At 31.7% G+C, this 27,449-nt stretch overlaps 1 protein-coding gene across 2 annotated transcripts in view; it reads right to left on the bottom strand.

Annotated features, from left to right (window-relative positions):
- LOC146539402 (protein fem-1 homolog CG6966) overlaps nucleotides 1–27,449 on the bottom strand; it is a 70,274-nt gene that overhangs the window by 21,696 nt on the left and 21,129 nt on the right. Inside the window, exon 1 of one of the 2 annotated variants that reach the window (XM_085208175.1) lies at nucleotides 1,673–1,737. The exons of the other annotated variant lie outside the window; for it this stretch is intronic. The gene's annotated coding sequence lies outside the window, so the exon portion shown is untranslated. Of the gene's footprint in view, nucleotides 1–1,672; nucleotides 1,738–27,449 lie in introns of those variants that run through there. 2 annotated transcript variants of the gene reach the window in all.

The raw sequence follows: 27,449 nt of genomic DNA on the forward strand, positions 1-27,449 counted from the left end.
AATAGTAATTACAATACAATGGTTTAAGTAGGAAACATAAGATCTTAGAAAAAAAAACTATTTTAGCTAAATTTTAATAATTATAAAATATATGCAATTACAATAATTATAAAGTAATTATTAAGTTTTTTGCAAATTAAAAAACGTATTAATTTGCAAATTAAAGATTTCTTTACGAATCTACACCTATAATAAAATCGTAACTGATCGGTGTCTGTACTGGGGGCGTTTATCAATGTAGTAGAACCTATAACAATGATTTTTGTCTGTTTGTCTGTGCGCTTTTTCATGCTAATCTCAGAAACGATTAAAGCAAGACTGGCAAGCTTGTTTTATTACAATCGGTGCACAAATAACAGAGATATATCAATTTAAAGTAGGTATTTTTAATATTATTTATATAGGCAGAGAGAACCTAGTGTAAGGGCACTGCGTTCCCCATTTTCCGCTAAATTCTGGAGGCATTGCGTGTTGAATGGGGGCACTCAACGCCGCAAGCTATTGAGTAGAATTAATTACGAATTATGAATATTTTAAAATTGCTTTTAGTAAATATACCTACAGTTTAGTTAATTGGTAAACGCAAAGCAACATCGATCAACGAACGAGATTCGATAATAATTACAGAAGGAATAACGATTGAGATACGAAAAGGGTCGCAGTTAGCACAATTATAAAATGTAAACTTACAAGCTGTATATCGGAATATCCGACGTATTTTTTCATTTCATATAAGTAATATTTGTTTTTCATATTAGGTACTACACAGTTTTGCAGGTTTAACCATAAACAAAAATGTACCGTTACTAAATGATCGACAGACAATTTACAGACGTATTGACTGCAGTTAGGAGGCTGACATATATTTATTTCGTTTCGCCTGCATGAACTACGTTATTATTAATTTCTGTCTCCATGAGTACCTACGTCCTATAAGTGATGTCCATGCAAAATTTGAGACTCCTAGCATTTGTAGTAAGGAAGTTTCATACAAACTTTCAACCCCACAAACAACCCCTTAAAAGTCGAATACTGCAAATTCCCGTCTTAGCGAGCACCTACGTCCTATAAATAACTCCTATGCAAAATTTGAGATTTCTAGCACTTGTAGTTTCTGAGATTTCGTGATGAGTGAGTGACCTATCGATTTTATATATATAGATATAGATTCCTTGGAAAACATAGAGGATCACTAAGACTTCGTTGAGGCCAGTCGTGCTTCAGAGGCAGAAGCGTGAGTGGTATGTGCTCAGAATGCCTCCAGATTTCGGTGGAAAGTTCGGAACGGAAGCGTTTTAATGGGAAGGGAGTGTCTTAACACTAGGTTCTCACATGCTTATCCTGCTGTGCTACGCAATGCTATGTGCAGGATACAGCAAAGAGCTAATAAAAAAACCAAGACTTTCTTATTCGCGAAATGCATACGGGAACAGGAAAAACGGGATTTAACGTTTTGTGGTCAACCCAAAGAAACTTGCGCGAGCTACACATAATTTCTATTAAGAACATAAACTTGAACAGAAACATACAAATAACCAAAATACAATCACAAACAAACGAAACTTTCTCCAAATCCAAATTACGTAAAACCTTACAAAAAATATAGGCTTAACATATAATTGAAAAAAAAAACAAATAATAATAAATATATAAGTATATACGAGACGCACACCACTATTTCACAAGTCGGTCAACACTTTCAAAGGCGAGCTGCGTACGCGCACGTCGGGCCGCGTCGACGCCGAGTGCAACACTGCAAGAACCTCTTTCACTTGTTACGCAATGTATTGCGTAATTACGCTTTTGCCTTTCCAACTGCAGTGTAGCAACTGGCGATGTGGGATATAGAGGATTTGCTCTTGGAACATTTAAATTTTAGTTGAAAATGTTTTTAATAATTATGTAGCGCGGCGTTGGGTTACGCCACTAAATACAAACTGTCAAACTATCACAACTCAGTAAGAAGAAATTCAAGTTTAAGCATAGAACATTCCGCGTCGAAAATATTAGCTCATATAGTGTTTGTTTTCGTCGGTTAAAAATGGGGAGCGGAGTGCCTTTTTTTTCTGTATAAGTACACCATACATAGGTATACACTAACAGTTAGGTAGATATACGGGATTCAAACTTAGGTTCATATTTATAAACCTCTTTCAACCCTAAGATCGATCTTGAGATACCATTTTAATAATTTAAAATGAAAACAGCCTCTCAAGATCGATCTCAAGAGTTGAGGGCGATTTATAAATACAGCCTTTATACATATAAAATATCACTGTGTCCTTTAACAAAACATTATACTTAGAGGAATATCGATATTTCAAATATAATTATTTTCTTTATTTCAATGGCATCGTTGAAGCAGTCATTAATTAATCGATTTTGATTTGTAAAGAAGATCTATTTATACATAAAGTCTTAAAGGACAAACAGACATTAGTAATATTTCATAGTAATTAACAAGGTTGATTAGTTAATTTTGTAATGTATCATTAGTTTAAATAAATTTATAATATTAAAATTTTGTACCTATTCAGATTTCAGTCTATTAGAATTTACTGAGATAAAAATGCAAACAAAATAATATTTATTATTTTTAACATTTTCTTAAAAAAATATATCACATTAACGACAAAGAACATATTTTAGAAAACGTAAAAAAAAATCCCTTAACGAGAATTGAACCCGCGCCTCATAGAACTCACCACTAAGCCACGTTCACGTTATGCTAAGTCGAAATTCTTACTTAATTACACTAAACTTAAAACGCTTAATTTAGGTTCCCAAAATGAAAAGAAAAAAAAAATTAGGAATATTCCACATTGTCCATATCTGCATCACACGAAGGCATTAGTAGTCATTACGTGTTAAATACAATACAATATGTACGTACTTACTTTAAATAAATATAAATATTAAAACATTATACAATAAGAAATCAGTGTGGAGTGAGGTCTTAGATAATATTTATTCATTTTTACATAACATACTTATGTAGAGGCCAGTCATGGCGCAGAGGCACAAAGTGTCACTATAAACGCAACTTGGTGGGTTCGACCCCCACTCGAGGAAACGAAAAAAGAAATTGAATTTATTTTTCCATTCGCTCGGCAACAAGCAATGACTCCTGAATTTGGCGGAAAGTGGGGAATGGAGTGTGTTAACAAAGGTTAACAAAGGTTCCCTCTGCATACCCTGCTGTGTGCGGGATACAGCGTGAAGTTGATAAAAAAAACATAACAGAAATATTACGACTGTATTCATTATATTCTCACGACAATGATAACAATTACAAAACGACAACACGATATAAACAAAACGATGGTATTCAACGTTCAACCGTTTTTATTTCAATTGTTATTTCAAAACTCATAATAAACGCTTATTTAGTAGGTATTTACTTTAGCGTTTAAAAATATAATTAATATAATTATATAATTTCTATTTGTATATTGAGTTCGACTCATTCGGTGGAATGAATTATTTACCAATATTTACATTTCCCTGGCAGAAGGACAAATGCTTGGCGTTGAGTTCCTTGCTTCCAAAATGCTTCCTTTGAGTTTCCTTGGAAAAGTGGAGAACGAAGTGTCTTAAGAGTAGGAGGCAGAATGTTTATAATAAATATCTAATTTCTATTACCTCTAACTTGTTACGTAATATTTAATTAAAAAAAATTAAAAAGCCACGACGGGCTCAGTGGGTAAGTTTCAAAAGTATTAATTAAATTTTTCTTTGCATATAAGTATTACATTTATTAAGCTGAATATTTTTGATAATACTATATTATTTATTACTTACTAAAGAATGGATATTATCACGCTCTATGCGTGAGAGCGAAATTCAATCACGAACGTTTAACACTTTAACAACGCATAAATACTGTAATGAAATTTAAATGTCACGTTTCTTCTGAGAAACTGGAATTACTGTGAAAGACAGATCTTTCTTCTCGTAAATAACTTGGTTTTAGAATAATTTTAATGATTATAATTAAAATTATCAAATCATAGGGCAGTCGCGGCGCAGGGATGTCTTCAGAATTCTTGTGAATATAAGAACGAAAGTGTCTTTATGGGAACGGAGTGCTCTAACCCTAAGTTCTCAAGTTTCTTCTGCCCACCCTGTGCGGGATACAGTGTGAAAGCCAAAAAAAAACAATTAAAAAAAATTGAGGCCGTCGTAGCCCAATGGATCACCGCGACTATAACAGCGGTGGTTGTGGTTCCGATCACACTAGCGGAAAAGTCTATATTTATATTATTTTCATTTCTCTATTCTGCTTCATTTCGAAAGAAAATACAACACGAAGTCTAGAACTAAATCAATATTTTAAATTTTAACGTCTTATAGAACCGGTAGAATTGGTACAATTATTAAGTATCAATTTCATTAACTTATGCAATAATATCAGGCGCTAAGTTAGCTTAATCATAAATATTCGGATTAAGATTGCAAAACCTAATTTATAAGGCACTAAGACTTTCTAAGTCAGACTTTCACATCTTACATAATGAAAAGCTCGCTTTAAATTAATATTCTTTCAGCTTCACACTGTATCCCACGAGTAGGAGGGCAGGTAGAGGGAACCTAGTATTAATAAACTCCGTTACTTAATTTCAGCTGAATTTTAAACGGATTGCGGGTTGAGTAGCGGAACTCAACGTCAAGCTTCGTCATGTTGCCAGAGCAAAAAAATAAAATAAAATAATAATTAATTTCCTAGAGTGGGAATCGAACCTACAATCGTCTCGTTTACAACACGCTTGTATCAATGTGCTACGCCTCAAATTAAATTTGTCTCACCAGAATGAGTGCCATATATTATACATGGCAACATACCGAAAATTGGCTTAAAGAGGAGAATAAAGATACATCACTAATTTAAATAAAGTGATATTTAAACATTTTATACAAGCAATAATATCCAAATCCTTATAAAATACCGACGTAAATTAATCTTCACAGTGTCATAGCTATATTAAATCGACAGGCGTTACAGAGAAATCTATTCCACTTATTATAACTTCAAAGCTTATAGGCTTATAATTTCCTGTACCATAAATAGCAAAAATATATATAATCTCGACATAAACGAGGAAACTAAGCGAGTAATAAACAAGAAGTGTTCTATATCTTTTAATGAGGTTAGGTTCCAACCAGTTCGACATGGCAGCGCACCGACGTAGCTTTCTCTAAGCTTGGGTTAGCATAAACTATAAAGATGCAAATGTACCAGATATTAGAACTGAAATATTGCGCAGTGGAGTCGAAAGTAGTTTGAAAGCATACAGGAAAAGCTTTTCCAATTTCCTCGTTTAAATAAATCAATCAGTTGTTACGTTTACTTAGTGTAGGTTTTCTTTGATAAGATTATGAATAATTTAGTAAATTAAATATTGGAGAATTGGTCTTCTCAGTAAATATTTTCTATCAGTTTCAGGCTAGTGTTAAGACACTCTGCTCTCCATTTTTTAGCGAATTCTGGAAACATTACGTTTTGAGTGGCATAATTCAACGCCGTGCTATGGGTCGACACTAGAACAAAGAAATTAAAATATTAAACATTTTAATTTCCGCGAGTGAGAATTGAACCCACAACCTCTCGCGTTTACAGTCACACACTGGCCACGAGTGGCGTAAAAGTTAATAATGTAATTATTATTATAAACATTCTTCAAAATACGAACGAATCGAACAATCGCATGTAAGTACGTTCAGAAACATCTCAGAAACATTCCATCTCCTCATAGGGACTAATTATTTTTATAAAAAGTTTATTTATGAAGCTATTATAATCCGTATAACGGAAAGACAAAAAAAAAACATCTTCCTTTACGAATTTCAGAAAGGTTATTTTCATGGAAACATACATAAAATTTTATTACTTGTACCTACCAATAATTTAAAATAAAAGGGAACCCGGTGTATGAACCGTAGCTGATGAAAAAATTGCTATAATATTATGATAGCAATTTATTGCCCCCAATTACGGTTGTCACCTTGCGCGTCCAAGCTTGATTGAATGTCGAATATCGAATATACATCATGTTAAGTATTATAGGCCGGAGAGGTTCAGGGGTACAAGGGTGTGACTGTAACGCGACGGTTGTGGGTTCGAACCCCCAGGGAATGAATAATTCATGTTCCCTCTGCCTTCCCTGGATACAGCATTTTATTTTTTTAAGTATATTATAAATTAATTATTATTATTAAAATTAGTAGTCAATTATTTTCTAATTAGGTAATTACTTTTTTGTATTCGTTTCGCTTATATTTTTTTGCGTTAAAAGCAAATATTAAGTATTACATTTTTTTTGCTAATACTTGTTAAAAAATTATATTAAAGCAAAGAGTCACTTTAAAATTTTCATTTCCTTGCTTCGGTAATTAGGCAAAGCGCGGCGTTCAGTTTCGCTTTAAACGCAATGCCTCCAGAAATGATTAACTTTTAGGGTTGGTAAAAAATGGGTAACTGGATAGTTCATGTTACTCATTTTTATTTTCTACAATTACTTACTTACCAAAATAAAAAAAATAAAAAAACAAACTAGGTGACCAGGTAAGTAGCCAGCGTGGTCCAAATTCTCCTCACCCAGTGGCCCGCTTTGGTGGTCAACTTTCGCGAATCTCACGTTACTGTTGCGACAACGCGATATATACCGATATACATTGGTATTCGCTGTTGTTGTGTCTGCGTCATGTTCCTGCGTAATTTCGACTCTCACTTTTTGTTATTTGTCAGTCAGACCACTTATCTTTTGTTAGACATAATCGATAATAATATACTAGAATTAGGCGGAATGTGGGAAACGGAGTGCCTTAACACTACGTTCTCTCTGCTTACGCTGCTGAGCGCGGGATAAAGCGTGAAGCTGAATTATTATTTTCAGCTTAAAAAAACTAATACTTGTAACTTATGAAAAGTTAACTATAACTTTTTTGGATTTAATTGATTTATAACATTAAAAAATTCTGGAAAAAAATATATAAAAGTCATGGTTAAACTATTAATCTATACAAATATTCTCATAAAAAAGCGAATATTTCCGAATAAATATACAAAAAAACAGCTGTGAGAATTATCTTAAAAAAATCCTTATATTCAACTCAATTTACGTTATTAAAAAATATACTCGTATAACTCTTAAACATTAACATTTAGTAACTACTTTTAAGCTTTTAACCGTGGCTTCGCTCCCGTGGTCAAATATAAACACTAACTAACTAAGAACACATTGTAAGTTCCCGAGGAAATTAACTCTAACCGAAACTCACAGCATTGCATCGATACAAGCAGAACGGTAGGTAGAGGGAACCTAGGAACCTAATATTAGGACACTCCATTCCTATTAAGACATCCTTTCCTTTCGGTGTATATAATTATAAGTTTAGTTAATTTACTGTTTAATAAAAACAATATTACTTTTTCACGTCAAATATAGAAATATTTAGTATAGAAATTTTCCTTGCGTATTATTTTTATAATAAAAATATTTAACGCGCGTCTCGTAGCCCTGTCGTGTTCCGTCATTTAACATAAATAATCAAACTCGCTTTCACCAGTAAAAAGGTATTTATAAAAACAGATTACGTCGTAACAATTGCATCAATTTATCGCACTTTATAAATGATCGTTGGCACATTATTGCATGTCTAACGGGTTAAGCAATTTAAAACTCTATACATTGGTCATATATGTAGGTTCCAATCTATGTTAGGTGCCTCTGCCTACCCTGCTATGTGCGATATATAGCATGAAATAAAAAAAAATACATGCATATAAGTTTTAAAGACGACGTTTAAAATCTTATTATTTAAATGATGGGGATTGGAGTGTCTTAAAATTAGGTTCCCTCTGCTTACCCTGCTGTTGGCGGGATACAGCGTGAAGTCGATGTGATGATTGAAATTAGTCAAAAATTATTAAGAAGCCATTATATATTGATATTTCTGGGTATTTCACAACTAACCAATGCTATTGTATCGTATGTGAAAGTGACGTACTGGAGACAATGGCACGTAGGCTTATGCCTGCCTCTATTCAGTTCATCATTATTGTAGGTTAATAATGCTTTCATTTAGATCATCTGTGATATATTACCAATGTCTGCTTTGGAGAGGCGAAAGTTAAGTATTTAGATCGTGTAACTACTATAGTTTAGTATTTTTTTTACATTTTTACAGTGTTATTCCACTCTTAGGAAAGTAAAATATTTTTTTAGAAATATATAAAAAAATTAAACTAGCGGGATTTGAACCCGCACCTCTTGGAAACCAAGCGCTCTCACCAAGCGAACTTCGAGACATTGTGTGGCTAGTTACCTAACGAATCTCAAGTGGGAATCGATCCCACAATCATCGCATTTACAACCAGATTCCGCGAAGCCCGACACTGATTTGCCGAATAAGAAAATAATAATTGTAAGGATATTAAAAGCTCATTTCTTTATGTTAAAAAATTCTACCATTCTGAAAGGTAAATAGAGCAACATCTTTTCATCATAATTATACATCTACCTATACCAAGTAGAAAGTAAAATCTTAAAGAGACCCACAAAATGTAAATAGGTCGCACGGAAATATTCTAATTACCCAACATTTAGGGTTGCCATTTTGCTAAAAGGGAAAAATAATAATTTGTGAAATTGTATTGCCCACTAAAAGTTTATTACTAAAGTAATTTAGTTATAACTATGAAATTAGTATTGTCAGTATATAAGCCATAACTACTTAGTTACATTAATAAAATTTTCATAAAAGCTTTTATTATGCTTTTTTAATAATTAGATAATTAAAATCTATATAAACATTCGCTATTTCAGATTTATATCCAGACTAAAAGATTATAATATACGCTATTGATGTTATAGATAAGCACGATTGTTATATAACATTACAAAAATATCCATTAAGCTCTGACCTTAATATACCTAGTAGACGAGTTGTCATTCACCATTACACAACCTTTATGTAGAAACAAACCGATTACAAGATTAAATTATTTATATCACCTAGACTTTCGACCACTCTATTGAGGTCGATATATAAGTATACAAAGTTATTCTTTTTTTTCTGTCTTGTCTTAAAACTAGGTTCCCAGATTCCCTCAGATATTGCGATAGGCAACCCTAATTACAAGTTGACGAGAACGAAACCGTTTCCTGCTAAAAACGTAGCGGCCATGTTTATTATTACACCCTTAAGATTTTAATGAAGCCGTTTCAGATGCAAGCAAATTTATTAAGTCTAGTCTAATAGATCTACATTATAGATGAATAATTATAATAAAAATATCCTTTTATTAAATATAAACATGATAATCCCGGAGGTAGAAAGTATAATAAAAATAATAATGAAGACTATATTTTAAAATTTACATTATTACTTACAATATTATGAAAGATTGATGATATAAAATTTTAAAGATGAATAAAAATAGTAATTAAGGCTTATAAGATTTTTTGCAATTGATTGGCAGTTTACAACTGCACTACGAAAAAATGTACGCGCTAAAAATGTGAGTTTAATTCCTTCATTTAATTAATGGAATAAGAAAACATTTTGGTTCTCCGGCGTTAAGTTACTTTATCTATATAGAAAAAAAAATTACAGTTCAAATGTTTCAGCAATGTTACGCTTTCAAAACCAAAAGACTCCACCGATTATAATGAAACTTTGTACATATTATATTCTTAGAGGTATTAGAAAAGGACAGGATATTTTTTATTCAAAAATATATATCTTTTAAAAATAACGTTATATATATATAAACAAGCTGCGTTTGACCATCTAGTAGGAAATAAAGTATAGACAAAAACTAGTACGTAATTACACAACAATCTATTTAGTACTAAAAATGATCACTTAGTCTAGATGCTGTTACGTGAACTATAGAATTTTCTTTTCCAATTATTATATAATAAATATTATGAAAGTATTATAGTTGTATTGAGAAATGATGAAACTTGTGTTATTATTGCAATTGTAGAAATGTCTATTATAGAAGCAAAGTATTTCCTTGAGAGAACAATGGTGAATTTATAATTGTGAGGCTGCGATAGCGCCTTTTAATTGTAGTAGTTTTCTTTTGTACTATGTTAGCTAAGGTATTCTATTCTAGTACCTAATGATAACGGCTCTGAATTTTTTTGTTGTTTGAAAAAAAAACATTGAAACTTATGATTTGTAATGTGATTTTTCTCTCTTTATTCTTTCTCTAATTATTACCCTTTGTAACTAATTATTAATAGTATTTCAAAAGAAAAAAAATCGAATATTATGAAAAAAAATATCAATTTTCACGACATGAAAAAAGGCATAATTCAACCACAGGTCTTTGAAACCACACTAAATAGGTAAAACATGAATGACATCAGCATGTCCAAAATCTCACTTGGTAAAACACTAACGGCAGAGAAAGTACATACTTCAAGTCACCAAGCCTAATGGTATGTTTCACTAAAATTTTGGCTCAGTCAAAACTTCCTTTCATGAATACGTGTATTCATATACGTGTAAGTATATACGTGTATATATAGTTGAAGCTTTCAAAGACGACTTGAGCTTTTCTATGGGCTTAATTGCAAATTTTCAGTTCAAAAAATTTAGAACTTAACAAATCTCCAAAATGTATAAAAAGCCTCATAAAAATATATTACCTTAAATAAAATTAATCGATAGAATAACTAGGTTAAGCGAGTTCACTGAACTAAGATTAAAAGTACACCCGATTTAATCAAAGGATTATACGACTAAAATTCTAATCACCGTAAGCATATCTAACTGTGTGAGATATTACGTTGACAATAGAGCCACCTTTACGTTTAAGCTTACGTTTAATAGTTTTATTTTTAGCTTCACGCTGAATCCCGCATATACCAGGGTAGGCAGAGGGAACATGGCGTACCTAAGTATTAATAAGCTCTGTTCCCATTAAAACATTTCTGATTCCAACTTTTAGTCGAATTCTGGAGGTATTGCGCGTTGAATGTTGGTGAAACTCAACGCCGCGCTTACCCTTTTACTAGAGAGAGGAAATGAAAATGAAAATATATTTCATTTAATCAAGCGGGAATCGAATCTACAATCAGCCATGTTTACAGTCACACACTTATATGCTTTTGCTAATCATTTTTCTATCTTTTACACATAATAATATGAAAAAAAAAACAATGGTAATAGTATCATTATAAGTTATTACAAGTAAATACGTTATCTAACGGAGCATGTAACGCGGAAACCTTTGCGGTTTGCCGGCTTTGTTGCGCACATGCGTGGACGTACATAGGTACGTATATGTACGAGCACGTTATATAAGGCGTGTCACCGTGCGTTGCTCGTTATTTATTCTATTATAGACAGTTCGTTGATTTAATAGTTGAAAAAAAAAACATGTCATAGATTTTTGCTTTGTTTATTTTGTGAATAAAATATGAGGCCATGCGTGGCGCAGCGACACAAGCGTTCTATCTCCAAAATTCGGCGTAGAACGGGAATGTCCTAATGGGAACGACACTCTGTTCCCAATTAATACTAGAATCTTGAACTAAATTAGTTGAAATATTAAAAAATATATAGGTACAATAGAATACACAAATATATAGGAAGTTATATTTTATTAACAGTCTCGTTAACAGCTGATTAAATAGACAATAAAAAAGTATTTATTAAACTAACTAATAATCTTTGATGAAATCCGAAATCCTACAATTTAGAGATATTCTCACTGCTGATGCTAGGCCACCTTATATTTAATACACATAGAGATTATTTAATACACCTACGTTATATTATTTACAATGTTTATATTACTTATAATATTTTTATTTGATTTCCGTATTATTCCAGTTATCATAGATCATTAAATACGTGTTATATTTAAAACGCGCGGAGCGCGTGCCAAGTTTCTGGGTTTCAGAACTGGCGAGCAGCACCGTGTGTTATTTTACACGAACCATTTGAAGCCACTTTTTACCTATTCGTAACTCAAAAACTATTCCACCTAAAGCTGTCATATTTGGCTCAAATATTTAGACCCCCTACCTGTATACGTGCATAAAATTTCATAAACACAGCTCAAACAGTTATTTAGATAATGACGTCCAAAAATCGTAAATTTTTAGGGGGGTGACTGACCTATAGACCTTAATGTTAACCAAGTTCCAGATGATCTAGAATGGTGAAATTTAGCATCCGGTTAAGTAATTGGGTGTATGTCAAGGGAAAAATCCGAAACTAGTATTTTTTTAAATATTTTCTTATAATTTTTCAATAAATAGATTCAATTAGGAACATTTACTTATAGCACCTGTAATAAAAGCATAGCAATCAAAATTAATGATAACTGATTTTTAGGCATAGCGCCTGCCAACAAAATAAGAGCAATGCATTATTTATATATATGTTGCTTTAATTTATGTCACGCGTTAGTAAATATTTTATTTATTTTGTAGACTAACTTCACTATTACTTACGTAAGCCATCTCAAACAACACGATGCTTTCAAGTATATTTTAAGATAAGATATGTCTCCATTTGTAGCTGAAAATGACTCTAATTTATGTCCTGAGAAAGCCTGCCATCATGTGGACTTCAAAGGCTTCACGTAAAAATATAAAAATATAATAAATGGATTAACATCTTTCATTATTATTTATTACTAGCGGACGCGCGCAGCTTCGCTTGCCTATTTAAGGGTGAATTCTAATAACCCATAAAACATGTGTTCAATGAAATATTTTTAAGTCTAAATTTCAATTTTTATAATAATCGGTGGCGTTTTAAATATTTTTCTATATAAACTTTCAACCCCTTATTTGCACCCTTAGGGGGTGAATTCTAGAAAACCATACAACATATGTTTAATTATATACGTTTAAGAGTCTGAATTTCAAATTTTATGAAAATTTATGAATATTTGCACCCCTAAGGGTTCTCTCTAGGGGGGGAATAATAAGAGGGAAGAATTCTAGAAAACGATGAAACACGTGTTCAATTAAATACCTTTAAAAATCTAAATTTCAAATTTTATAAAAATCGGTGCCGATTTAAATTTTTTTCCATAAAAACTTTGAACCGCTATTTCATCTCTTTAAGGTTAAAATTTTTCGAAATCCCTTTTTAGTGGATGTCCAGATTACGAAAGTAAACTTTTGTCCAAATTTAACGTTTCTACGCACAGCGGCTAAGGCTGTGCGTGCGTCTTACCTCAGTCAGTGAGGACAAGTCCTTTTATATATATAGATAATTTAAACATTTTAGTACTTATTATACTAAGAGTATTTGCATAGTCGATTAACGTATTTGATATTAAATACCTGAAGAACTTTTATTAAATTAGTGAATCACTTTTACATTTTTAAATATAAATTATTATAAAAAAGATACATTTAAAAATATAAAAAAAACCACTCTTCCGAGGGCGGGACAAGGGTCCAAGCCATCGGTGGCTAGGGCTCCAGAGAGAGGAACCTCCGCACAATACGTGCCGTCTCAAGTAACACTGCCTTCTGTATCCGGTTCTTGATCCAACAGCTAAGCGATAGCCTCTTAAGGTGTTGGTCGAGGCTTTTCGCTATTAAACCGTTAACCGAAACCACTATCGGCACAATGATAACAAATAACAAATTATTATAACAAATTATTATTACAATATTTAAGTACTAAGTCCTATAAGGGTTCTGTTTTATTGCTTTCGAGGTACAGAATCCTAAAATAGAAAAAAATACACTAAAAAATAAATATAAATAAAAGCTTTTAAAAAGTAATTATATTGATAGAAATATATATAAAATTTAATAATAATATACTATCTGTAAGGTCAGTCGTGGCACAGGGGCACAAAGTGTGACTGTAAAACCTGACTGGTTACTGGTTACTAGTTACTGAGTGTTTTAACACTAGGTTCTCTCTGTCTACTCTTCTGTGTGCGGGATACAGAGTGAAGCTGATTTGATTTTTATTTTGAAACATTGTCAGCCTACCAGCTATCTTAACAGAAGTAATTATAAAGCAATTATTAACAGTAAAAATTTAAGTAATTGTTAATAAAAAAATAAGAGAAAAAAAGAGAAAATTAAAAATTACTTAAACAAAATAATAAAAAAAACCAAAATGTGGTGTCGTGGGACACCAGGTAGGAACGAAGTTCGACGAACGACGAGTCCTTCGGCTAATGTAGAATCGACACAAATTGCAAAAAAAGTCGTGCTCAATTTTATGTAGGTTTTCTTGATTTTTCTCTTAAATTTTGCTGATTTGTTTTTATTTAAGTACAAGAAAGTATTTAGAAAATTCAGTATTTTAGGAAATAATAAATTACTTAAAATAAAAAAACATCGTAATTCAAATTATCAACTAAAAAAAGAAAGAGGGAGAAAGAGAAACGTATTATACATTACTCGTCTGTGTATGCGACTGTCGCGCCTGCGCACGTCTCATTTAACGGTTTTATTCCACGCATTTTTCTTACGGTTTTACTATCACATTTTTTTCAGTTCGGTCACGCAGCGAAATCCCTATCCCTTCCAAGCCTGCCGTAAGGAACTTCGTTCCAATAAATAAATCCGCTTTACGGTGTATCCCACACATAGCGGGGTAGACAGAGGGAACCTAGTGTTAAGGCACTCAGTTCCCCTCTTTCCATCAAACTCTGGAGGCATTGCGTGTTGAGTTATTCCAACAAAATAATAAAATTAGAAAAAAATAATAATAAATTTATCAGATTTCTAAACGCAGCATACATTAATTACTTTATAATCTGACAACTGTCATTTAATCAACAAAATAAAAACTATAGTCGAGATTCATAGATAAATATAATCTAAATTCATATATAATTAAATATCATCTTAAGAGTAATAAAACATAATATTATTGACTATAATAAAAAAAGTAAATACCTAATTATATTAGATACATTTTATTGTACGAAGGCGCTCATATTTTAATGGTTTTTTTGGCCTGGGTTTCATGATTTTACTGGTTTTAGGAACACTTGTAAAAACGGCAGAGAACGAAGTTAACCTTGGGAACATATCAATTCAGATTGGTACCGTCAGCACTTAATAAACTTATTGTTTATATTTTTTCCAAGACATGTTGAACAATGAGTCGTTCAATAGAATTGCTTGTGGGTGAAACAAGAACCTTACACCGAATTGTTCCAATGCCTCCCGATGGGAGCTGTCTCTTCCATGCTTTTGCATATTCTTTGTTTGAGCGTATTTATATACAACAAACTAATAAATTGCGCGAGACTATAGTAGAGTACGTATGTCGTAACTGGAATGATTTAAGTATCTACACTAGCGCTCGAAACGGGAATCCTTACTCTTCTAAAGAAGACATGCTTTGCTTAACTACGTACGGAGCTACTTCCGAAATAAAGGCTGCAGTAGATTTGTACAATATTAAGATAGAAATGTATTATCACAATGGTGTCCTACTTGGTTTATTCGGCGAAGAGAAATGTCCTATGAAGCGCTTACTCTAAACTATGTTTTAAAAAGAGCAACTCTTGAGTTTCTTGCCGTAGTAGCTTCCTATAGGAAAAGTACTTGTAATGGCCAGATTGAATAAAGAATATTTTAATTTTGATAACATTATGAACCTTCCTACTTATAATTTCTGTACAAAAAGTAATGATATCCCATCAAAAACATAAATGTAAAAAGAAAGCCAAGTTCTGTAATAAAACGTATGCTTTCAGCGATAAAAGAAGTGAGATGTAAATGTATGCCAAGTTCAATGGTCAGTCCTGAAATTTATTTTTAACAATATAAAATATTTTATAACAACTGAAAATGCCCATTCTTCTTACAACTTGGAGACTTTATTTGTGTGTAATATCTGACTTGGCTAGTTTTCATATGAATTTACAATAGAATCTGAATACAATAGAATAGAATTTAAATACATTCATTAATATCGATGTAATGTAACTGTGACTTGGCTAGTTTTCATATGAATTTACAATAGAATCTGAATACAATAGAATAGAATTTGAATACATTCATTAATATCGATGTAAATTAATTTGAAAACTAGCCAAGTCAGATATTACACACAAATAAAGTCTCCAAGTTGTAAGAAGAATGGGCATTTTCAGTTGTTATAAAATATTTTATATTGTTAAAAATAAATTTCAGGACTGACCATTGAACTTGGCATACATTTACATCTCACTTCTTTTATCGCTGAAAGCATACGTTTTATTACAGAACTTGGCTTTCTTTTTACATTTATGTTTTTGATGGGATATATATATATATATATATATAATTTACAACATATAAGTTTTTAATGGTCAACTAATACGGAAACAAAATTAAAAAAAAAACTACACATTTTTTTATATTAAAAAAAAACTTCTTGAATAACAAGCAAGCGTGACTTGAAAAAAAAAATTAGATCGTGATATAGATAAAAATTGCAAATATAAATCAAAAGTTCCTTTTTTTTTAATTTTGCAAAACTTCCTTATACATATTAAACTAAGAATGACAGATTGATTATAATGCAATGTAAGAACTAACAACTTCTACTGTTTATTTAAACAATAAAATGATTATGACATAACACTATTATTGCGCAATTATTATGTCTATCGCTGATAATAGAACTCGATGACAATGGGTTCAAATTTTATAGGGTATGTTTAGAGTTTTCACCTATATGTTTTAATTTCATATAGCGTTAAGCATATTTGCTAAATGACTTCTAAGATGCTATGAAAATATTTCTCAAAATATAACTATAAAAAAAATAATTATAAGACTAAATACAATTACTTACATAAAAAAATATCCTTAGGTCACTAATCTCAAATTTAAAAAAAAATCAACTTCACGCTATATGGTGCACACAGCAGGGTAAGCTGAGGGAACCTAGTGTTCAAACACTGCGTTCTCCACTTTTCACTAAATTTTTGGAGCGAAATTCAACGCCTGGTATTAGCGTTGATGCCAGCACGAAGAAATAAAAAATATAAATAAATAATAATTAATTGCTTCGAATGGGGATCGAACTCACAACCGTCGAGTATATTCACACCCTGCTACCTCTGCGCCTAGTAAATTTTATTATATTTAAAGACAAATCGATAAAATCAGCAGAAAGGGCGTGTCACTTTAAACCTTCTAGGTTATAGGTCTAGGTTGTTGCATAAATAAACTTATGTCAATTGTTTAATTAATAGCACTGTTGTAACTAATATTACAAATACAATGGAATTTAATGAGATATCTATCAGAAATAATATCAACAGTAAATAGCGTTAGATATTATTCATTGAATAATTAAAAAATATATATTTTATTAAAGTTTCACGCTTTATCCCGCATATAGTAAAGAGTATTGCGTGTTGAGATGCAGAAATTTCGCGCTTTGTCTTATCAAAGCGGGAGAGAAAGTGATTCATGTCTCCGATTGGAAATCAAACTAACAATTATCACGATAATACGCTGTGCTGATGTGCCAAGATGGACTAGCCTGTTTTTTTATCAATTACTTTAATTACAACGCTGACTAATAAATAAAGTTAAGGCACTTTGTTCTCTACTTTTTTTCTAGTTTTAGAAAATGAGTAGATAACAATAGAAATAAAATGGTTGTCTCTTTCTCCTTTACCATATCAACTCACACTTCTCCGTCCCCATAATTTTCGGAAAAAACATTCAAAATATCTCATCGTATAACTAAAAATATGGAACAAATAATAAATATAGCCTATTAACCTGACACAATTTTCTCCGTTTTATTGCTATGTATTTATTTAACATAAATCCACTTGTATGTAAATGAGCTACAATCAATCATGAATAATAATCACAATTAGAATAATTTATTCAATTACTTTCAAGTGCGTACGTATAATATACGAGTATGAGACTATAGAATATATAAGGTTGATCTGAATCGATTCGTCACGCTTTTGTTTTTATTTAAATATCGATTCATTAATATTCATCCGTCGATTGTAATTAATTCAATATTCGGAATAGCTTCCGTATCGAGATAACATTTCAATATTTTTAACACTTTATAATTTTTTTAATATATAATTTAAGTTTTTTATACTAGCAGCGTCCTTAAAATAAAATTAAAATAGAATGTGGAAAAATATGCCTTGATAGGTATAGACAGACAGACAATCGGACAAAGGTAATCCTATAAGCATTTTGTTCTTTTTTTATTTTGAGGTAAGGAATCCTAACAATAAAGTGGACTAAGAATGCGTTTAAAAGTAGGAGACGAGTTAATAAATACGTTCCAAATTAAGATATATACATAGCGGGAATCGAACTCACAACCTGTGTGTACAATACACAACCTGGGTGTACAACCCAAAACCTGAGTGCGCCTGTACTACCTGTATCTGGCTGGAGTGATCTAGAATACCTATATTATAATAATATTCTCAACATATCTATTTCAAAAATAGATAACAATCAACTAAACGCTCGTCCACTGTCAAAGGCACTAAATACACAAATCACGTGTATTTTGTCACGTGCAGTGTACAAAAAAATGATACTTTAGTCGTTTGATGATAGTAGCCTTTATCTTTATCTTTATTTTTAACTTTTATTATCTTTTTATTTTGAAATGTCTTATAATTTAAATTAAGAACATTTTTAATATTCACATTTCATTCTTTTCACTTTTAAATAATGTTGAGAATAAAAACTTTTAACTACGTAGAGGTATATAAGTAGTATATACTAGAGCGTAGACGTAGGAATAGGGAGGAAAAGGTGCTTTTTCCTGCCCACTCCAGATGTCTGCTGGCCAACCCAGAAATTTTACCATCACTAAACTTAAAAAAAAAACGGGAAAATATCTCTACACCATCAAACAAAAAGAAAACAATATCTTTCAAAGTAAAACGTACACGTGAATTAGACGAATGCTGTGAATGCATTTATTCGCAACTTACGTTACACTTAATGAAGCGAAGGAATCGATTATATTCGTTCAATCAGCCACGCACGCACGTCATATTGTGGTAGCGGGTTTGATTACCCCTAATTGGATCTATAAAGTAATAAGTGTTAAGAAAAAAAATATTATATTGCGTTTATCATTTCAGTAATAAAATATGGGGATGAAAGTGCCCAGTGCGAGTTAAGTGGCGGAATTAAAAGCCTCGCTCGGCCCCCCAGAACGAGAAAATTTCATATACCGTATTAGATATAATATAATATGTACTATGCAGGAGAAGTCTTGGTTAAGACACTATTCACCTCTTCCTTCCGCCAAAACTTGCTAAATTCGTTTGTTGGTTTTCATATGAAATAACAAACATTGGTAACCTTTTCTTCAGGAAGACACTTAAACGATTCATCGTTTAAGGTATTTTTCTAAAAACACGTATACATGTCATCTATGTATCTCTATCAATAGAAACATAAACGATGTTTACGTAAACATTCCGCTTGCCAAATTATAGTTGAGTTGAAACTAAACCAAACATACCAACTCACTTTGATTCTTATGTTTGGCAAATGTTCTAGAAGTGTTGCTGTGAATGATATATTGCCGTTTTAAGTATGAATAATAATAAAAAAATCTAATTTAGTGTTTCCAAATTTTATATTAGAAAAACTGGGCAGTGGGAGTGTCTAGAGATATTTTCCAGTGATTTATATGGTTAAAGTATAAGATGGCACAAAATTTAACTAATATTCATACAGTTGTGCGTAAACTTCTTGACGGTAAAAATTCTGGGGTACCAGATTATTGGGGTTAGCACGGACCCTCTCATTGTAGGCATGGGCTGGCCTATGCACTTTTTACTTGTATAATAGCATCTACATTACGAATGGTAATGAGTTCCTTTAGTGTTACTCTAGTCTGGTCTAGTTAGACTGCTCGCTAATATTAGAATATTGAAATAAACCGGAAATGTGCAATATTTCGATATTACAAAACCGTACCAGAATATTTCAATGGTAAAATAATTTAGTATCTCAATTGATTTTCTTATACAATACTAGCGGCCCTCTTGCGGCTTCGCCCGCTTTAACTACTGGATTATTCATGTAATGTATGTTTGCAATGCATAATGTGAAAATTAATGAAACCCTAATGCAACCCGCATTTTCGTAGTTTCAATAAGGATTTTCCAATTGTTTTACACAGCAAGCTTTTTTAGTAGGTACCGTAATTTTAAATCTGTGCTACTAATCTTTTCAAGTACTTATTAAAATATATTTAAATGACTCTTTTTAGATAGTTAAATGACTATTTTTAAACGGAAGAAATTATAAACAAAAACCTACCTACTAATAACTACTACAAAAAATGTGAAACCAAATATATCGCGCTGAAATAATACATTCAACTCCAATTATCCAATACCTGCAAACGCATCTAACTAAATCTTCGTTGGTTTAGAGGCAGCCGGGTTTTTTTTTCGATCTTGTGGTTAATGCTGAAGGGGGTATTCTGTCCCTGATGAAAAGCAAGCACGACGTGGCTGCCTGTGAGAAAAATTAAATAGAATGCATGGGCCGGGAATCGAACCCGGGCCGCCCGCGTGGCTGGCGAGCATTCTACCACTGAACCACCGATGCGTGTAAGGCAAGCGGGCACGGCGGACGCATGGCGAGTGGCGAGCCGTTTCGCAGCAAGGATTTTTTTGATATTGTAACAACTTCTAAAATACTTATTAAAATGAAAAACAGTAAAATACAGTTGTGGTCTACATTAAATGGCCAACGTAACTAATGTACTTATTTATATGCTGAGAGTAAGGGATTAGTGGAACTTGAGTAACATACAATACCATTATGGAAAAATATTCCTCACAATAAAAAATATATTGAAATTATTATTTTTAGACAGAAAAATGTTCACTACACGTTATTCTTAAAAAATACGAATATGCTCTCGCGGACTTTTTTGTAGATCTTATTAAGAGGAACAATACTCCAGTACATTTTTTTCATGTAGTACTTACCATTAGGTATAGCAGCGCATGCGCGAAAGTGTATCAACGGGTAGGACTTTATACACATTTATCGTATTTATGTTAATTTACATAAGAATGTATAAATAATAAACTATATATAAACCTTCTACGAAAAACACTCGACTTAATGGTGAAGACCGCATCAAAATCCGTTGGGTGGTTTAGAAGAAGAAGAGTTAGAAACAACAGACAGACACGAAAAGCGACTTTGTTTTATAAGATATAGGATAGGATAGGATAGGATATAGAAAACAAACCAGCATATATCATATTTATTAATTTATTAAGATTTTAGAAAGACCATATCCTTTTATTACAAGTCAATATTATAATTTTCAACAACGTTTATAAAGTATTCAAAAACAAAATAAAAATTAAAAATTAGTTAACTTTAACCGGATTTACTTCGAGAATAAAGATCAACGTTAAAATATACTTAACACACGTTTTGACTAGTAACCGCTCCCAAGAAGTGCGAATGGATTTACTAAACAGGTTTTAAATAACAATTATACAATATAAATAGATGGTATTTAAAATTTAATTATACAATTATATTATATAACAGTAGACGTAACTTGGCGTATTAAATATAATGACGTCGGCTAAAAAGTGGTCACGTACTAAAAAGCTGTTGAGGATCTCTTTACCTAGTTTCTTTAGAACGTTTAAGTTTAGTATTATGATTTTATGATGTTTTTCTCATTATAAATACATTTTTTTTAATTTCACGTACCAGGGTAGGCAAATGGTACTTGGGAACCTAATGTAAAGACACTCCGTTCCCATTATGATGTTTCCGTTCCCCAGTTTCCGGCAAATTCTGGAGGAATTTCCCGTTGAGTGGCAGAACTCAACGCTGCGCTTTACCTTTTTATTGGAACCTATAATCTGTCTCGTTTACAATCGAACGCTTGCGGCCCTGCGCCACGACTGGCCGCTTAATAAATATATAATCAGTAGTAATTAGTAAATATCTCAAAACTATAATTTTTTTAGCTTTACATTACCACATATAGCAGGAAAGGCAGAATGTAATGTTCACACAAGGCATACTCCGTTTCACAAGTAATAAAAATAATAAATTTCCCTGAATGGAAATCGAATCCACAACCATCGCTCATACAGTCAGACGATTAAAATACATCTCGACACTCTCTAAAGACAATCTTTTTCATACAAAACGCTTCATCTTGCTATCACCAGGCTATTCTTGATACGACGATCGTGGATAGGCTGGCTACGGACGTAATTTCTTCATATAGTATTACATATTAAAATGCATTACAATTTATATATGCGCAACAGGTTTATACTGCAATAGGTTGTTTGTCTTACATCATATGGCTGTTGCGAGGACAGTACTGATTATCATCACGTTTAGGGGAGTAAAGGACCCACTGATGGGCATAGGAACTAATAAGTGAATTTCAATCTCTCTTTGTTCAATTTTTTAAGAAGCTTTCAGATTTCTGTATTCTATTCATTTAAAGATATTATGAGATGGGTGTCGAAATTCTACGATTTTGACAGTCTCTAGCTAAATATTATTTAAATATCGATGTAATTGAATACTTATCATATAAATGATAAAGTCAATCGATTTTTCGAATCGAAGATAAATAGTGGTCGAGCAGGAAATACGAACTTTACGCTGAATCATCGATACATATAAGGTGTTTATAATAAATCATTAACTTTACTTAACAATTAAGTCTATTAAAGGTACGATGTTTATTCCTTTTTTGGTTCCTCCCAATACCATTTACAAACGATGGTACATTTTTTTCAATTATATTGACTTTTCTTTTCCATATTAGAAAAAAAGATCAATGTCTGATAACATGACTGAGAAAGCATTTTTTTTAAAAAGAAGACAATCGACTACACGAAACCGTTCGGGCCACCTTTAGGTGACCAGCGCCACTTCGACCACCACATAACACCAAACATAGTAGTACAAGAACTATACTTTCTACATAACTATCCAGCTGAATCAGATTCGAATCCAAAAGAGCCATTTCCCCATTATTCATATACATAAAAACAGACATTGAGACATCGCCGGCAAGGACAAGACGAACAATATGAATTTCAGACCACGTGCCGACCTCCTATAGGATGGAACACGGAAGGAAGTATAACATCCGAGGAAGTGTTTAGGCAGTTGCCTTATCGTCATTAATATAAAGAGGAAGTACGAGGACTGAGAGGCAAACAGTTTCGTAAACTTTATAAGAATATATTAATTGATGTTAACTTTTATTTTTAATTTTGAAACAATCGTTTGTGCATTTTAATGTAAAATAATATTAATAAGCACATTTATTTGTAGCATTATTAGAAATATACATATTGTTAGGCTATCGTTACGCTTTGGGACCGGAAGAAGACAAAGCGCGCTGTTAAGACCCGTCACTTAAATGTCTAAGCACTAGGTTCCCTCCGTCTACTCTACTAAATGCGGGATAGAGCGTGAAACTGTAGTTAATTAACTATAAAAACCTACCCAAGTAAACCTAATTCCACAAATCCTTTGTCTTGATATGAGCGCAATACCCTAAAACAAGTTTCTCAGATTTCCTCATCATCTACGTCATCAGTTACCATAAAAAAAAACAAAATACAAGTAAGTAATATCAACCAATTAACCATACCCGTTCTTTAATTACCTACGTCTATTTGACGTAATCATATCGAACGAGAAGTAATCAATAAAGAGAGATACGAGTGATGTGATTCATCGTGCCGACAGTTCAAGGTTCTTAAAATTATTGCCAACAAACTAGGTAGCAAGATCATTGAGTCTCAACACTGAACTGTCAACGACCCCCGGCCATTGTGTTCTACTAATAATTGGATTTATCTATATTTATAAAATAGCTATATTTATTATGTTTTCCGTAATAATTAATAGGGAAATTATTGAGAAATAAAGAGTAAATATGTATATTTTAATTCTTTCCTTTAAATATATCAGTTGAATTTGCTGTAGAAGTAATATTTAACAGATATTTTGTTATAAATAAACCAGGAAGAAAGAAAATAAAGAAAAAGTTCATGAACTAAAAAACTATCGAAATGTAATAGCTCCATTTCGTTGCTAACTTTTTATCGATAATACCGTTATTACAGTGGCACTTTGTAATATTTCGCTCTGGTTCGCTGTTCGCTGTCGAATTCCGCCACTCAACAAGCAATGTCTCCAGGGTTCCGCGAAAAGTGGGAAACGGAAGTGTCTTAACAATAGGTTCCCAGGTAACCTCTAGGTATAACACTGCGTGAAACTTAAAAAAAAAAACAAATATAAAAAGGTATGAGTAATACCTACAAAAAAAAATATTTTAAAATTAAAACCACTGACTAATTCTTTATTCGAATAAAATATTAAAAAAAATAATAATATAGCAATAAGGTGAAAAGAGCACATAATTTAAAATTATCATATAATTGTATTTACATTATGAACAAGAGCAAACGTGTTGTTGAACTAATTTAAAATTATAATCAAAATACCTACGATGTTTCATCATTCTTTGTTGCTTTGCGAAGAAAATGAGTGTTTTAAAAAAACATATTTTTTTAAATTAATTCAGTTATTTCAATATCAAGTATTATATTCAAATAAGGTAGTAAATTAATTACTGCCCCGCTATAAGAAAGGGTTTGAGGGCACAATTTACTTTTAATTAACATTACTGCGTAAATTCTCCACAGCGCTCGGTGTGCACGCTAAGGTTATTGCCATCATATAAAAAAAAATATAAAACTACAACTTTGTGAAAAGCCGTGTTTTTAAAATATTTCAATAATTGCTTTGAGTTTTTGAAATAATTAATTATCATTCTCAAAATTGCAATATTTTTTGATATACCTAAAATAAATACAAACCACCTTCAGGATCCGGGAACTATCAACCGGGATTTATACTAACTAACATTTCATTAACAAAAATAATGTCTTAAAAATAAATTTAAAAAAAACAAATTGATATTCTGCAAATGGACAATCGTAGTATTAATACAAAATAAAAAATATAAGAACGAGAAAAAAGAGAAGAAAATTACTTGTTGTCAAGGGACTTAGTTGTATTTAAAAGTCATCACGAACTGTTGAATATTCATCGATTAAATATGGAGGGTTATGGCTCTACTAATATAATACAGCTTCGTTGCTCTACTTAAACATTACAGAATTTTAGTATGTATGTATACTATACTATCCCAAATAAATAATACTAGGCGTATGATGAACGCAAAAACCGTACCCTCTCTGGCTATCCCTCTAGGGATAAAGCGTGAAGGTAAACAGGAAAAAAAATAGATAAAAATATTTTCAAATATAATTTTAAATAAACGATTAACAAATAAATGTAATATTGAACAAGAAACTAAAAATTTCATAAAGTATTAATTTATCAAATTTTTAGTTTAACTACTTAAACAAGGATTGTGTTCTAGCTCTAACCAAGATTTGTATTTTCCATACAAAATAATCGCTCAATTAGACGGTAATTTACCATCAATTTTCTATAACTTATGGAAATAATACCACATCATTATTTTACAGATAATATATATTGCTACATTGTACATGACTAAACAAACTGTAGAGTAGTTTGCCATAAAATTTACTTGCTTTTTTTCCAGCTTCACGCTTGTATATGTCACACAGCAGAGTAGGCAGAGGGAACCTAGTGTTAAAACACTTCGATCTCCACTTTTCGTTGAGTTGCGGAACTTAACGCCGCACTTTGCCTTGTTACCAGAGCGAAGAAATCATTAATAAATAATAATTAATTTCCTCGAGTGGAAATCGAACACACAACCGTCCTGTTTACAGTCACACGGTTGTGCCACTGCGCCACGAAACCTCCCTCTAATTTTCTATATGAAAACAAAAATATACAAATGATCAAATTGGGAATCGAAACCTCGAAATTCCCTCTAGCTAACCACTGCCTCTAAACCACTATAGATTAAATACGATTAACAATACATTAAGAATTTTCAAAATATAAGTATAATTTAAAAAATAAAAAATTCTATCTATATAAAATTAACCGTTACACCATTGTTCGGTGTCACGCTTTATCGATGACCCGCAACGGAACGGCGAATGAAATTTAAAAATAAGTAAGAGCAATGTTGAAAGTTGAAATAACATTAGATCACTTGAGCGTTTAAATATCTACACGAACAAAAACATTAAGGTCATAATATATAAGTATAAAGAATTTTTTTTAGTTAGGAACCTGGGAACATAATGTTAATACACTCTATTCACATTCAGACACTTCCGTTACCCGCTTTCCGCCGAAAGCGTGAAGCATTGCGTGAGCAAGAAAATAAAAATACTGAAAATTTCACTTCCTCAAATGGAAATCAAACCCACAACCTGTCAAATTTACATAGGCACAAATGTGAAGTGAAGAAGCGTGAAACGTGAAAGTAATAAAAAAAATCGTAAATTCTTAGCAAAGCCAAATATTATATATCTATTTGCTAACATTGCATCGTTCCAAATCAACTCCTAGCACCCACCTACGTCGACATTTAACTTGGTACCTGCCTACTTTCACAACGGTGTTCCGTGAAACTTGGCTGGCATTAACAAATTCAATAATAGTAAAATCAGATTGTGGGAAAGCTGCTGCAAAATAATTTAATTGCACCCTAGATATAAACCTGGACCTTATTTAACAACTTTTAAAATGTTATTTCACAATTAGTAAAGAAAAATGTCACTTTTTTAGAAAATATTTTTTAAAAAACTAATGTAGCGGTATTAGAACCCGCTCTTCTTGGAAACTATCCAAGGACTCTTTACGATTAAAACTTTATATATTAAAAAAACGATTTTTTTATATTCATAATATAGGGTACCGGAAGTGACCACTTATTTTTAATTATTTGACGCTATAGCAAGCGAGGCGAGTACCGAGCGAGTCAAAAATTAATATTTAAAAGTTGCATAAATATAATTATATTACAAAGTATACATTTTATATTTTTAAAATACTTACATATAAGATTAAATATAAGAAACAGACATAGCGACAGCAAAACTGCAATCCAAAAAACATATGTAGAAAAACCAATATTATCTTAATGAAAATTAATGAAGTGTAAATCTACATAAAAACGACATATTAAAAATCATTTTTGCTCATATTCTATTTTAACCTAGACCGTGTAAATACACGTGAGGATATTTCAATGTAGTCATAAATAAGAAAACGTCAGTTTTTCCTCATTTATATATATATAAACAACTTTAACTATTGACATTAAAATAAATATTTATTTGTCTCTATTATATATAAAGTCGTGTCCTCTTATTAAAATGAATAAAACATTCATTTATTAATATTTAGTAAGAACCTTGATTAAATGAAAAACCTTGAACCTTGATGAAAATTCGAAGTCAGAATTTTTAAAGATTTTTTTCTGTTACCTATCGTTGTCACATA

Source organism: Heliconius melpomene, chromosome 4 (assembly GCF_056956725.1).
Source record: "Heliconius melpomene rosina isolate 202511_hmr_F chromosome 4, ASM5695672v1, whole genome shotgun sequence".
Lineage (NCBI taxonomy): Eukaryota > Metazoa > Arthropoda > Insecta > Lepidoptera > Nymphalidae > Heliconius > Heliconius melpomene.